The 13,953-nt window shown below is 46.6% G+C and overlaps 1 protein-coding gene and 2 long non-coding RNA genes across 15 annotated transcripts in view; 1 reads left to right on the top strand and 2 right to left on the bottom strand.

Annotated features, from left to right (window-relative positions):
* LOC124244265 (uncharacterized) overlaps positions 1-1,975 on the bottom strand; it is a 19,312-nt gene extending 17,337 nt beyond the window's left edge. For 6 of the 8 annotated variants that reach the window (XR_006889921.1, XR_006889922.1, XR_006889929.1 and 3 more), the window contains exons 1-3: positions 1,844-1,975; positions 891-991; positions 637-769 (exon numbers count right to left, since the gene is read on the bottom strand). This is a non-coding gene — a long non-coding RNA (uncharacterized LOC124244265). The remainder of the gene's footprint in view (positions 1-636; positions 770-890; positions 992-1,843) is intronic. The other 2 variants (XR_006889923.1, XR_006889927.1) reach the window with 2 other exon arrangements.
* A 51-nt stretch (positions 1,976-2,026) lies between these two features.
* On the bottom strand, positions 2,027-13,947 carry LOC124244266 (uncharacterized). 3 transcript variants are annotated; one of them, XR_006889931.1, is made up of 5 exons: positions 13,508-13,947; positions 12,220-12,593; positions 5,781-6,182; positions 4,693-4,887; positions 2,074-2,309 (listed from the first exon to the last, which is right to left on the bottom strand). It is a non-coding gene; the product is annotated as an uncharacterized LOC124244266 (long non-coding RNA). The 3 variants fall into 3 exon arrangements; XR_006889932.1 differs by lacking the exon at positions 2,074-2,309 and adding an exon at positions 2,027-2,067 and having other exon boundaries at positions 4,693-6,182; XR_006889930.1 differs by having other exon boundaries at positions 4,693-6,182.
* The window catches only part of ATXN7L1 (ataxin 7 like 1), a 221,582-nt gene continuing 220,240 nt past the window's right edge, over positions 12,612-13,953 (top strand). For all 4 annotated transcript variants that reach the window (XM_046670759.1, XM_046670758.1, XM_046670756.1 and 1 more), the window contains exon 1: positions 12,612-13,403. The gene's annotated coding sequence lies outside the window, so the exon portion shown is untranslated. The remainder of the gene's footprint in view (positions 13,404-13,953) is intronic.

The raw sequence follows: 13,953 nt of genomic DNA, 5'->3' as shown, positions 1-13,953 counted from the left end.
TCTCAGCATCACAGTGATGTGGTCCTATCTCAGCATCATGGTGGTGGTGATTCTATCTCAGCATCACAGTGGTGTGGTCCTCTCTCAGCATCATAGTGGTGGTGGTCCTATCTCAGCATCACAGTGGTGTGGTCCTATCTCAGCATCACAGTGGTGGTGGTCCTATCTCAGCATCATGGTGGTGTGGTCCTCTCTCAGCATCACAGTGGTGGTGGTCCTATCTCAGCATCACAGTGGTGTGGTCCTATCTCAGCATCACGGTGGTGGTGATCATTGATCTTACACTCAACCCTCACTGGTGGTCAAGACCTCCCTCCCTCACCTCACAGTAACAAGGGCCTCAGATAGAAGCGGGGGAAGTTGAGGACAACCACGTGGACGTCCATGATGTCTGTAAGTGGGGGAGGATCCTCTTCTCTCCCCACTCCTAGAATAAACACTGAGAGGGCCAAATAGGCACGTGAGAGGGCCAAGGAGGAAGCAGGATGCTCAGGTCTAACTGGAAAGATGAAGAAGGTGTCTTCGAGGCTCACTTTGGCTCAACCTGGCAGACTAGGGTAGAGGCCCAGATACAAGCTCACCCACCACGGTCCCAGCTGGAACTCGGCCTGCATTTGCCTGGAGCGCTGTCCTTACCGCAGAGTAGGAACTGTGCCGTGAAGCCCAGGGACGCCATCCCAGGGGAAGCTGCTCACTCTGGGGGAGCAACGACAGGCTGTGGCATTTCCTTGACTGTGTATTAGAACCTTGCATTGGTGCTGCAGTTTTCCTGAGAACACACGAGTGCAATTATAAAGCACATCAATGCAACAATGATTCACTCTGCAAAGAATCTAAACAAACCCGTCCCTTCTCACTCCCATTACAGCTTTTCATGAAGGGAGGCATACCTGTTCTGTGGTTGAGGGAAAAAAATGCGCATCACCAGTTCTTACTTGCAGGAACTTATCTCTGAATTTGTAAAGTGAATAAAGCTCTTCTGGGAGATACACTGAACCACAAAAACAGAAACAGAAAGTTTGCCTCATCCATCTACAACGCCCAACACTGTAAAGTTTGAAACAAGGAGCCCAAGGGCTTGAGAGCAGCAGATAAGATTATGAAAATTTCTCAGGTTAGTTTCGTTGAAAACCTGGTCCTTTAAAAAAGTACATAACTCCATAAAGGAAAAGACTGATGGGTGTAACTGTCTAAAAAGTATAAAGACTTCTGAATATACACATACACATGCACACAGATAAATAAAGTCAAAAGACAAATAGTAAACTAAGAAAAAATCTTGCAACTTATAACACAAAGGGTTACTTTAATATATAAAGAGCTTTCACAATTCAATAAGAGAAAAGTGAACACTCTAATAGAAAAATGAGCAATTTGTTAAAAAAGAAATATGAATCACCAATAATCAGAGATACATCTGAAATAACCACAGGATGAAAATTCTTTCCTATCAGACTGGAAGATGAAAAAGAAGGATAGATACAGTGCAGATGAGGCCACAAGTGGGAATTCCCACACACTGGCTAAGTATGACAATTCCCAAATGTTGAATGCATATCCCCTTTGACTTATTAATTTCATTTACAAGAAAGCGTCCTAAATAATCATCAACGTGTGAAAAGATTTAGTTACAGAAAACATTTACTACAACATTGTTAATAATATATTAAAGAAAACCCTAAATGCCCAAAATTGAGGATTTAAATATATCACATTTTAAGAACCATTCACTAGAATACTATGCAGTCTTTAAAAGTGACTATTTAAAAAGGTGATTCTATCTATTTATATTGCCTATGTTATTACATAGTTCTAAATATATAACATCATGTAGTATCCATACCTTTGTCGTTAGTGCCATGGTGCGGATTCTGACTCCCAGTGACCCTGTGGACAGCAGAGCAGAACCTGCCTGGTCTCTTTGCGCCATCCTCTCCTCTCATCTTCCGGCGCTGTATCAGATGATGCTCCGCTGCTATTCATGGGGTTTTCATGGCCAAGTTTTTCAGAAGTGGGTGGCCAGGTCCTTCTTCCTAGTCTGTCTTAGTCTAGAAGCTCTGCTGAAACCTGTCCACCATGGGTGAAATTTGAAATACCAGTGGCATAGGTTTCAGCATCACAGCAACACGCAGCTGTCAGTGTGACAAGCGACAGACGGGTGGTGTGGGTCCCTGACCAGAATCGAACCTGAGCTGCCGTGCTCCACGGAATCTTAACCACTAGACCACCAGGACTGGCTCATCCATATGTATATACATATAGACGGAATGCTACTCCAAGTAAAGTGGCTTGGTTTGGAGATTGGGGACCTAAAAATATATAAATATATGATAGATCCATAGATATAGATATATGCATATATATCGAAATATTAACACATTTCTAGGTTTATGATAACTCATCTTATTTATGCTGTTTGTCTTTCTTCTGGATTTTTTGCAAAGATTACTTTATATGCAAGTGAAAAAATACAACCATTTCAAAAAGACAGAATGCACCTGTGGGCTAGAGCCCTGAAGCTAGAAGCAGCCCTTTGGGCCACTGAGGATTCACAGAGCAAGCCAAAAACGTCCAATGTGGATTCCTTAGAATTAGGGTAGCCATATAATTTATCACCCAAACCAGGACACTTCTGAGACTGAAGGGGAAACTATTAATAATTTTGCATAATCCTGGACTCCCAAGGACCACTCAGCCGACTGGTCAGCCTGCTAAGAATGAACAGCCGGCGCAACATGTCTTTGAAAATGACCCAGTGCTGGAGTGTCAGAGGCCCACAAACACAGAAACTGCCCTTTCGTCTGTACAGCTTGGTACAACTGTTAACCATGCTGGCCAGATGGCTAAAGAACCTTGAAGAGTTCAAGTTTCTCCCCTATTTAGCTCATTTGGATCCACAGAGCCATAATTCTAGAGACGTGTTCTTGATAAAAAGCATTTCTCAAAGAACTGTGCCACTTGATTAAGACACACAGCATCATTAGGCAGCTTATCTCATACAGATTTCAATCTCGGAAACCCTGTGAAACACCTTCAAACCCTCCTGGATTCCAAATCCCCCCGTGTGACTTACCCGTTTTCCACTAAGGGCTGTGTTTCAGGAACTATTATCTATGTGACCCGAGGCTCTCCCTTAAGATGACCACTGTCCCCATCCATCCAGCTGCCCACTGGCTATTTATAGCCTGCCAGTCTTTCCCGGCCCAGCTCAAACTTCTCCTCTCTCCCAAGCCTTCACCGCCCACCACAGGAGCCTGTCTGCTCAGACACCCACAGCATCGCCTAGCTGCAGCTCAGATTGGCACCTTCTTGTGGGCTATCCTTCTCTTCGCTTGTTGATTGCACAGACATCTCCCTCAAACCAGACTGTACGCTCCTCATGGAAGCAACTCCTCACAGGCTATGTCATCTGACATGTGGCCAGGCAAGGTCAGCCCGTCAGGACTCTTACTCCTGGTCTAAAATAGGGGCTGTCATTCCTTCATATACTCCACCCCCACTCAGACTTGGGTGGTTAGTAGGCATTATAAGAAACTATTTTTTTGGTTAGCCCAAGTGCCTGGCTGGCAAGGTGGAAAAACTGAAGCCTGCTCAACTGAGGCAACTGGTGAGGCCTTTCTTCCCTTAAAACACCAGGAAACGGCACACACTAAAGATTCAGAACAAAGTTAGAGTGGAACACTTCCGGCGGAGAGCAGCGTCTGTGCATTGAAGACAGTTCTGTGGGTACCAAGGATGAAAGCTCGGACAATCTCTGTTAACACTGCAATGCCATCACACCCGCCTTACGAGATTTTACTTGTATTTTGATTCTCCCTGTATGGGGCCCGCATGGAGCTCATCAGTTGATCAATGGTCCAACATCTGCCCTCACCCTCAGAAGAGTCCAGCGTCTGCCATTACTTGGCATCAGTCACAAACCACGCCACACACATTGCTCAATCAATCAATGGGTCAACCCATAATTGAGATGATACTCTTTGCACCTCCCACTGCCAAATCCATTAAGATGATATACATGTCACTGTCTCTGCCTCCAAGCCAAACTTAGGATGACTTAAACCATGATTGAAGTGTGAAGAACCAAATCGAGATACCAAGATCGTTTTATTTATTCCATCACTCAAGGCACTGTATTTCTCACACATGAGTCTCCTCGGGAAATCTGCCGATTCTAAGGCACTCATTGACCCCGCCATCACTCTACAACACTTCCAATCACACACATGACCCGCGAGGGAGGGTGACTCCTGTCCAAACAGAAAGGGAAACTCCCAGTTGAACTGTTTACATACACAGAGAGTCATCAACAACCCCCTTCCTTCTGCCAGGCCATCCAGCACCTTGGTGAACATTAGGAAAAGGCACACCTTCGTCAAGAAATTTTAATTCCATCTGTTAGAAAATTGTCTTCCTGTTCCCGATTTTGTTAGAACAAGCCACTTGGGTACCATCTGCCAGAAAATTGTCACAATAAATCTCTGATGTCTGTGATGGGAATGGTGCTCCCTTAAAAGTGGCACAATTGTGCAGTGCACAACCAATGCAGTAGCCCTGGCCAGGTGTTTGAGCCCAATCAACCTTCCTGTTTAAATAGGAAAGCAACAGTCTGTAAAGGATTCAGAGAAGAAAGAGATGACCAAAGCACCTGATTATCCCATAACAACTATATGCATAAGCTAGAGAGCTTACATTTTCTTTGATTCCACAAATAGTATCCATCCGATAACATAATTTGGCCTTCATATATTGAAAGCAAAAGGACCCGGGGTTTTTCTCATAGGGATGGAGGGTCTCACAGCTCCCACCACACTCCTGGCTAGGTTTCTGCGTGATGAAAGCAGCCCACGATGGCAAAGTGGCTGACGAGGGTCAGGCGTTCATTCTCTGGAAATGAAAAAATAAAGGAAACCTGCAATGAATTGGCCTACATCAATCCCATGACTACCATTTTGGGGATAAATCTTCGTTGTTGGGGGCCGTCCTGTGCATCTCACAGTGGGATGTTTACCAGCATCCGTGGCCTCTACCCACTAGATGCCAGTGGTACCTCACCCCCGGTCATGACAACCAAAAATGTCTCCAGACGTTGCCAATGTCCTCGGGGTGGAGTGGGGGAGGGCGAAGGCGGCAGACTCGCTCTTGGTTGAGAACCGCTGGTCCACATGGAGATTTACATTTACAGCCTTAGCATCGTTCTCAGGAAGTGTAATCTATAAGCAAGCTGACCTCCAGACAATGGAGACCCCAGCCTAGCTCTAAGTTCTGCAACAATTGTTTCATGACCTTAAAGGCACTAGGCTTCTCCTTCCTGTCATACAAATATAACCCAAACTCTGGCCTCTCGTTTTCAGGATTTCCTCCCTTTGAGGGGATCAGGCTGGGGCTGGAGGAAAGGGTTAGGGACCTGAGCCATCACAGCGTAGGCATCCCTCTGCTCACCTGGCACCTGGCCGCCTCCTGGAGTCTGGGGACAGCACCCCTCTCTGGAATAACGGTGCTGTTACCACACAAGGCTGGCATGAAGTAAGGCTGGCAACTTTCAACCTGCCTACTGAGGCTGCCATATAAGTATAAGCCCCAAACTTAATTTCCCACAGCACAGCTATCTAAGACCAGGTCATTTAAAAACTTGACAGAAGCAAGAGAAATGACGACACAGAGAACCTTACGACTGGACACTGGGTTTGAAGGATTCCAGAGTCATACCTAGGTCGTCCCAGACAGGTTCCCCTATGGACGCTCCCTGGCCCGGCTCCCAGCCCACAACAGCCTCTCACCTGCCTCGTTCCCACCACTGGGGGAGACCTTCGGTGCTGGCTCTCTGGGAGGTCCAGGGCCCAGCCCGTCTCAGGCCTGCCCCTCCTCCCGTCCACCTTCACTTTTCACAGCTCGTCCTTCTCCCTCTGGGATGACCAACAGATGGGAATATCCACACGGAGTCTCCACCACCACGCACAGGGGTCGGCCTTTTCAGATCTTGAAAGACAGCGTCTCCCAACAATTCATTTCCCAAGTCTGAGATGCCTGATTTGGGAATTCCCCTCAGGGGAGGCTGTCATCGCATCCACGCTGGCTGTGGCCACTGGCCCGCCTGTATGGTACTGGTGCCCTGTGAGCGTGAAGTGAAGTTCGGTTTCCAGTGACCTTCCTGACACGGCCCAGTGCCATCAGGAGATGTCCTGTGACAAATGTTGGACAATGACACATAGAACATACTTCTCAGGAATAAAAAAAATACTTCTTTAAAGACATAGTGCTATGGTCTACATGGCGATTCCCCACCCCCTCAAATTTATACATTAAAATCCTAAGACCCAAGGTGGTGATATCAGGGGGTGGGGCCTTTGGGAGGTGATTAGGTCCCGCAGGGGGACCCCTCATGAATGGGATCAGTGCCTTTATGAAAGAGACCCCACAGAGCCAGCTGGCCACTCCCACCACAGAGGAAGGAGGTGCCGTCTATGAACCGGAAAGCCCTCACTGGGCACCGAATCTTCAGCACCGTGATCCTGGACTTCCGGCCTCCAGAACTGTGAGAAGTAAATTCCTGTTGTTTATAAGCCAGTCAGTCTGTGATACTTTATTACAGCAACCCAAAGGGACTAAGACAGAGTATTCTAAACCTATAATGGAAAAGAAACATTTTTTTCTAACAGACAGCAAAACATATTATAAAGCAAGAGTAATTAAAACCATGGAATTGGTGCTGGAAAAGACAATTCAAGCAGTGGAACAGAAAAGGGAGCTCAGAGACAGACCCGTGTGTTTGGGAAGTGAGTATATGATGGCTCTCTACGGAGGGATAAACTACTCAATATATGCCTGGGGAAAACTGGAAATGTGTTTGGGAAAAGATCAAAAATTAATTTTTTACCTCACACAATTAACCAAAAAGGTCTGAGATCTAAATGTAAAAATAAAAACCTACAACGCATAAAGGAAAAATATAAGAAAATGTTTTATGACCTTACAGAAGAGAAGATCTTCTTAAGCAAGATGCCGAAAGCAAAAGGCCTCAAGGAGAAATCCTGATACATCCAACCACATCCAGATGGGGAAAAGGTGTGTGGAAAAGACGCCGTAAGCAAGGTGAAAAGAAGAAAAGCAACCAGCTGGAAAATCACCTTCTTTTCAAACAGATCTAACTCTAGAATGTATAGAGAATTCCTAAAAAATCAATAAAAAGACCCAAAAATGCCAGTAATAAATCATTAAAAGATACCAATAGCAATTTACAGAGTGAAAATACGAGTGCAAGAACAAATGCCCAGATCTATACTAGAAATGGGGGAAATACAAATTAAAGAATATTTTTTAATGTGATATTGGCAAAAATCAAAATGTTTGAAAATGTTGAGTCTTAATTAGGACGTGAGGAAATAGACCCATTCCAGGGCCGCTGGGGGGAGCATAAGTTAGTCAGCTGCATCAGAAGATAGCGTGGAGAGCTATGAGAATCCAAAGTGCACATACCCAGCAATTCTACTTTTGGGGAGAAATACTCCCTCATGTGCCCAAGGAACATATATAAAATAAATATTTTTGACCGCCTTATTTTTTGTAAAACCAGAAACCTAAATGTCCATCAATAAGATAACAGATAGACAGATTGGACCTTTTTATGGAATACTATGCAGCAGTTTAAAAGAATGACATGCAGGGCTTCTGTGAAAAAAGAAAGTTGCAGGAAAATATCCAAAAAATGGTCTGTGGCACCTGTCAGCCTTGTTTACGCTCATGCAAGGCTTCTTTCTCAACCAGGGATTTTTTTTTTAAATCCACAAAATGATGCTATTCATGTAAAAAAAAGAAAAAAGAAGAAGAACATACACAGCAACATCATCTGGACCTGTAATGATAAATATATACGGTAGGTAAAAGCACAGAAGACGATATGAAAACACGTTTCCAGACCTGGGGGGATGACAGTGACCACGACAAGAGAGTGACCCCATTCGAGGCGAATCTGAGGCAAAAGGGAATTATCTCCTTCTCTTTAGTTTCACTGTCTCCTGAGAACACACTCATACGTGATTTTTAGAATTCAATATTAGGTTTCTTTTACAAAAGAAAATAAAATTTTTTTCAGAAGAAAATGATTAGGACAGCTGTTGCCACTGCCACGAGAAGGCAGCTTTGTCCCGACCAGACTTAGGATGTGGCAGTCCCTTGGCGGAACCAAAAGGTCTTATAGGGTCTTCCATGCACAAGGGCCTGAAGACCTCGTCAAGAGGAAGTTTCAGACAGAGATCTCCAACACTGGCGCAGGGGCGGTGGCCCCACACAAAGGACAGAGAAGAGCATTCATTTCCATTCTAAGGAGAAGGACGTTGGTCAGAAGCAACCACATGAGCCTTCCTGGCGTCAGAGGGTCAGCCTGTTCCTGGCTGGTCGAAACGAGGCATTGCAATTAAAGTAATAACCACAGCAAACGTTACAATTGTGCACTGTGCGCCCGACCCTCTGCTGGGGGCTCAATACCCAGAATTGCAATGCTCATAACACGAAGAGAAGAGCCTTAGTACCCATTTAACAGACGAGGAAACCAAGGTTCCTATGGATTAAGAAAGGTTCTGAGGCAAATGGCTGACGAGCAATTCTAACTCATGCCTGCCCATCTCAGTCCTGTGCTCTGGCCCCCACCTGCATTGCGTCCTCAACACAAAACAGTTTGGAGGGCTGGACAGGCTCTGGTCCAATTAATATGCTAAATTTGTACTTATGTTAATGTTAAATCTGTATTTACATTTAGGTTATGGGCCAAAAGTGATTTCTACAACAATGCTAAAGAGAGGCTATCTTCTCTCCTGCCTAAGCCCAGAGAAGGAGCGAGGTTAGGAACGGGCTGGCTCGGCCACCCTCGGGGCAACCCACAGCATCAGAGTAGCTCCAGGGAGCCCCAAGTGGTCATAGTCAGAGGAGAATCTCCCGGGGGGCGGGGCTCAAGGCAGCTTTCCCTCGAGATAACGCACTCCCATTTTGGCTTTTCTGCCCCAGTCAGAATGCAAATTTCATGTTCTGTAGTTATGTTTATTAATAGAGTCCATGTATATTCAGACCGGGCCCATGGCTAGGAGCTCATATTGAAACCAGTAGCCCAGAGCCTGGAATTCCTGTTTTCTTTCTTACTCCTGTTGCTCCTAGGGGTCATTTATCGAAGCCGGCACGGGAGGGGGCGGAACAGGCAGGCAGCACACGTGCCCTCCAGATGCAGGGAGCCTGCATAAAAGGTAACATCATACATAACAAATTTCCCCTCCAATCACAGTTCTCAGAGAGAGTGGGTTAGGGAAATAAATTTAGAGAGTAGAGTGGCAGATGGGGTAGATGGATTCAATTAAGGCAAACATCAAAGAATTTCAGAGATGCCTCCTCTGAACGGAACATGTCATTTTCTCCTCGTCACCTCTAGGAACCTCCCGACAGCAGCCTAGGTAGGAAGTGGGGTGCACACACAGAGCCTCGACCCCAGGAGGAGTTTAATATCCTCAAATGAGAGAGCTAATATTCGCTCTTCTCTTCTTTTCAATAATGTGGTGGAACAGCACAGGAACCAGACGAAGGGAACGCAGGCTCCGTATGAGATGCACATTTCCACAGAAGCAGGTGTTATTCAAATTAAATAGACATTTTCCATTGTCATCTCAGTTGAATGGATTTCTTTATTTGGTCTGCGGGAGAGTCTCCTTTTTAATTAAACCCAACCACTGTCACTTTTCTGAGAAAGATAATAAAACAATAAAAATATTTACATCCCTTTTATCTTCCTAAACATTAATCACGAGGGGAAGAAGGTGTTATACTGTTGCTAGACAGTTTTATCACATTGACAGTATACTAACAGGCTTTAAATTACTGTTTTGCAGGTCAATTTATTCCTATTAAGAATGTATAAGATTCTCGTTGTCACTAACAGTATTCGTAGCTATTTACTACCAAAAGGAATTCAAGTCTGCAATAAATTTGCCATATACATAGTTGACATATATATATCCATAGTTATAAGGTATAGAAGTGTATATATAATATATATGCACCATGTTGACCTGAACACTACTCCGATGGACCCCAGCTTTCATCTAAAATCAAGTGTAAAATTCTAGTAGGTTTGACGACAATGCTTTCTTCATTCTCTGGCTCCCCGCGGGGTAATTTCATTGACAGCCATGTCATCCATATTTCCAAAGTCACAAGTGGGCTATAGTTTCACAAAGTTGGTACCATTCTCTCTCTAGTCAGTGGAGAAACTGTGGAAGGCTTAGAGTAGAAACTTTACCATTATATTCCATAACTCTAACTGCAACAACGTATACGTGTTCTGATTATCAGCTAATCATGGCAATGTATCCAAAGTCTTATTTTGTAGAGATGCTTAATCACTTTTGGATTCCAGGCCATACTTTACCATGTTGCAAGTGAAAAGCCTCCCAGCGAGAAGGGAGTGATATTCAGGCTGCCACACCATCCTCAACCATCCTCAGGGTGTTGTGCAGAAATAACCTCTACTTGAGAGACTCGGCTGGGGCAGTAAATTGATGTGACAATATTGAATCATTGCCTTGTTTCTCTGCAACTGAGGTGCCCTCACTTCTGACAAGCCACCTTTGATTTTTTGAGTGGTTTAAAGTGGCTCCTGGGAGAGGAGACAGAATTTTCTGGAATGCTCTGGAAGCTCAAGTCACTGACTCCCAGCCACTGGGCTTGAGTCCTTTCATACTGTTCTCTCCGGACACCTCGAGGAGGGCAGGGGTGTAACAGCCACCACTGTGGCGGCATGGCTATCAGTAAAGACTTGTTTCTAACAGTGACATCACGACATTGTTGTTGGAGAATGCTTTCTACAAAGTAGTGACTGAGTTTAAATGCAAAAACCTGAGTACTCAAAAGACAAAGATAAGTTACAAAACTCAGCCTCTAGGAGATACTAGTGTAAACCGGTCCCACAAAGCTGGCAAAGAATTTCCGAGAAGTATGATACACATTTCACAGGAGGCTCAAAAGAGGAATAAGGGAACGCTGCTCAGACTTTTTCTTCATTAAACTCATTTTTCTAGTAAGTTTTTTGTTATCCAATCAGTTTACACCCAAACCCTTCTGTATTAGTTATGCATTGCCATGTAACAAGTTGTCCCCAAACTTAACAACTTAAAATGACCAACACTAATTATCTCACAGTGTATGTGGGTGCGGCATGCGGCATGACTTAGCTGGGTGCCTGTGCCTCACGGACCCTCACAGGTGTGGGCCAAGGCTGTGGTCTCATCTTAAGATTCAACTGGAAGAGGATAAGTTTGCAAACTCACTCACATGGCTGTTGACAGGACTCGGCACCTCACAGCCTTTTGGACTGAAGGCCTCAGTTCCTCACCGACTGTTGGCCAGAGGCCTCCCTCAGTTCCTTGCTATGTGTGCCTCTTCATAGGGCAGCTCACAACATGGCAGTGGGCTTCCCTTAAAGCAAGCCGGTGAGAACACGAGTGAGCAAGTCAGAAGCCGCAGTCTTCTCGGATGTGACACCCCATCACTTGCCATAGTCTATCTGTCAGAAGCAAGTCACTAGGTCCAGCCCACACTGAAAGGGAGGGGATCACACAAGGGCAAGAATACCAGGGTGTGGGGATCATGGGTCATCTTAGAGGCTGCCACCCACATCTTCCTTTGCATGTACAACAACAGACAAATTAACACCGAAGTGGGAGGAAAATCAGAAAGCAGCAGGGGAAGGGGAAAATGACCCAGGATGGAATTACTTATCCCTCCCAGCTCTCTCTCTCTCTGTTTCCCCAAATCCAGCCATGCAACATATCCTCTGATGAGGTGCTTTATTCTCATACCTGTCTCCTCTTCCCCACCTGTATGGGACCACCAAGTTCAGGCCTTCATTTCTTCACACTATGATACCACAGCGCTACTTTTTTAACCAGCTTCCATAGTCCAACATGTCCTGGACACCAAGGCCAGAGTAATCTTTCTAAGTCACATTTGACTTCTCCCTATGCTGCAGAAAGCCCCTTTAGCGGCTCCCCACTATCAAACAAAACCCAAATTCTTTAGGATGCCATTCGGTGCCGTCCATAATTTGACCCAGGCATGAATATACAAACCCATCATCCCAGGTAAACCACACTCAACACCCAAACGCACCACACTCGTGTTCATTTTGAAGCCTCCAACACCATCACTTCCCTCGCTTGGCAAGACCAGTCTTCAGCTTACCATTATAAATCCTTCCCAATTTCCAAGACGCAAGGAAGATCCCATCTTCTCTGCGACACGTTTTCTGCTCCCTCCAAACTAGATTTCAGTCCCTCCTATGAACAGATGAACAGGCACAGCTCTGGGAGAGACACCCTTCACTGCCCTGGGCAGGAACTGGGCACATGTCTTGTTCTCCCAAGCTACTGATAAGCTTCACACCTTCCTTCTTCCACAGGCACCACCAGAATGCACCTCCACAGGAGCCGGGCTGGGTCTCATTTGTCTTCCTCTGCTGAGGCCAGCTGGTCCATGACAGGCAATATTTGTTGACAAGATGAATGGATGGATGGATGGATGGATGGATGGATGGATGGATTTGCCAAGCACAGTGTCTAGCATAGCATAAGAGGTCAATAAGTAATAACTATTTGTTAACACCACTAATCTTTAAAGTAATAATTCTCCACCCACTGGTACCTTGGCCACTTAGTGGTTCCCATATAAGAACCCTTTCAAAGAGAGCGAAGGCAAATGAAACTTATCCGGGTCTAACAAAAAACAAGCCCGTTCACACAAACATCACAACTGAAGACCAGTCCGCAGCTCCTCCTTCGTGGCCCATGCTGACCCTGGCTTTGAGGACGCCCGGGCAGAGGCATTAGACCGCAAAGCCAGGGCAGAACTCAGGACAGAACAACTTCAGATCTGTGCGCTTCAGCCATGGGGCAGAAACAAAAGTGGTGAGAACTAAAAGGGAGCTGGGGAAACAGAGGACAAATACATCGATTGGGGGTGGGGGGTGTCCTTATGCTTTAGGTAATTCCTAGTAAACAAAAGGATTTTTAAAAAAGGAGAGAGAGAGATACCAGAAGACCTTTTAAGACCTTTGTCGCCTACTCCTGGGGTGGTGGTGGTGGTGGTGGGTCGTCTCAATTAAAGCATCAAAAGTCCAAAATCCGGAGGAAATCTAACGCTTCCTTTCTAACTGCCTGGAGCGCTCAAGCCTGCGGTGACTTCTCCCAGGAATCAGATTCCTGGCGGCAGGCTGCATGCGCTAACCCGAGCCACCCCGGTCCCTCGGTAGGGAGCGCTGGAAACTGCTCCAGGGGCCTGGCCCGCTAGGCGTCATCTTCCGAGAGCCGGTGAATTCGCTCTCGTGATCCTGGAGCAAAGTCTACGCAGCGGTTTTCCGAGAGCCGGAGGTACGCATCGCGCGGAGAAGCGGGGGGCACCGGGCGCTGCGTTTTGAGCTTTGCATGTCCCGCAGCCTGAGATGGGAAGGCAGTCCCTCTCGCCCCGAACTCACCTGCTTTTGGGGACCACTTCCACCTGCGCGTTGGTCTCAGCTCCCAGTGGCATCCGCAGAGTCCTCCACGATCCGAGGTCCTCCGTGAAAAAGACAGGGGGAAGGGGGTGGCGGCTGGGAAGAGAGGTCCCCAGGGTCCCTTCCTTGGCTTGGGGCGGTCGTGGCGGTGGGGTGCAAACCTGCTCGGCTCCTCCCCTCTAAGCCGCGGGGATCCCCGCGGGGGCGCCCCACCGTGGGCGACAGGGACCCGGCGAGGCAAGGACACGCTGGAAGGGCTGCATGCAAAAACTTTCCGTCCTCTAGCGGCAACTCTGCGGGAAAGCCCACCCTTCCTCCGGCCCTAGGCCGCGCCTCTCCCGGGTCTTCCCCCACCCTCCGCCCCGCACGCCCCGGCCCCCCGACCCGGGCTCGGCCGCGGGGTGCGCGCGGGGCGGCGGCGCCGCAGC

Source organism: Equus quagga, chromosome 8, assembly GCF_021613505.1.
Source record: "Equus quagga isolate Etosha38 chromosome 8, UCLA_HA_Equagga_1.0, whole genome shotgun sequence".
Lineage (NCBI taxonomy): Eukaryota > Metazoa > Chordata > Mammalia > Perissodactyla > Equidae > Equus > Equus quagga.
The sequence above is the reverse complement of the archived record's forward strand: the minus strand, read 5'-3'. Positions and strand labels throughout refer to the sequence as shown.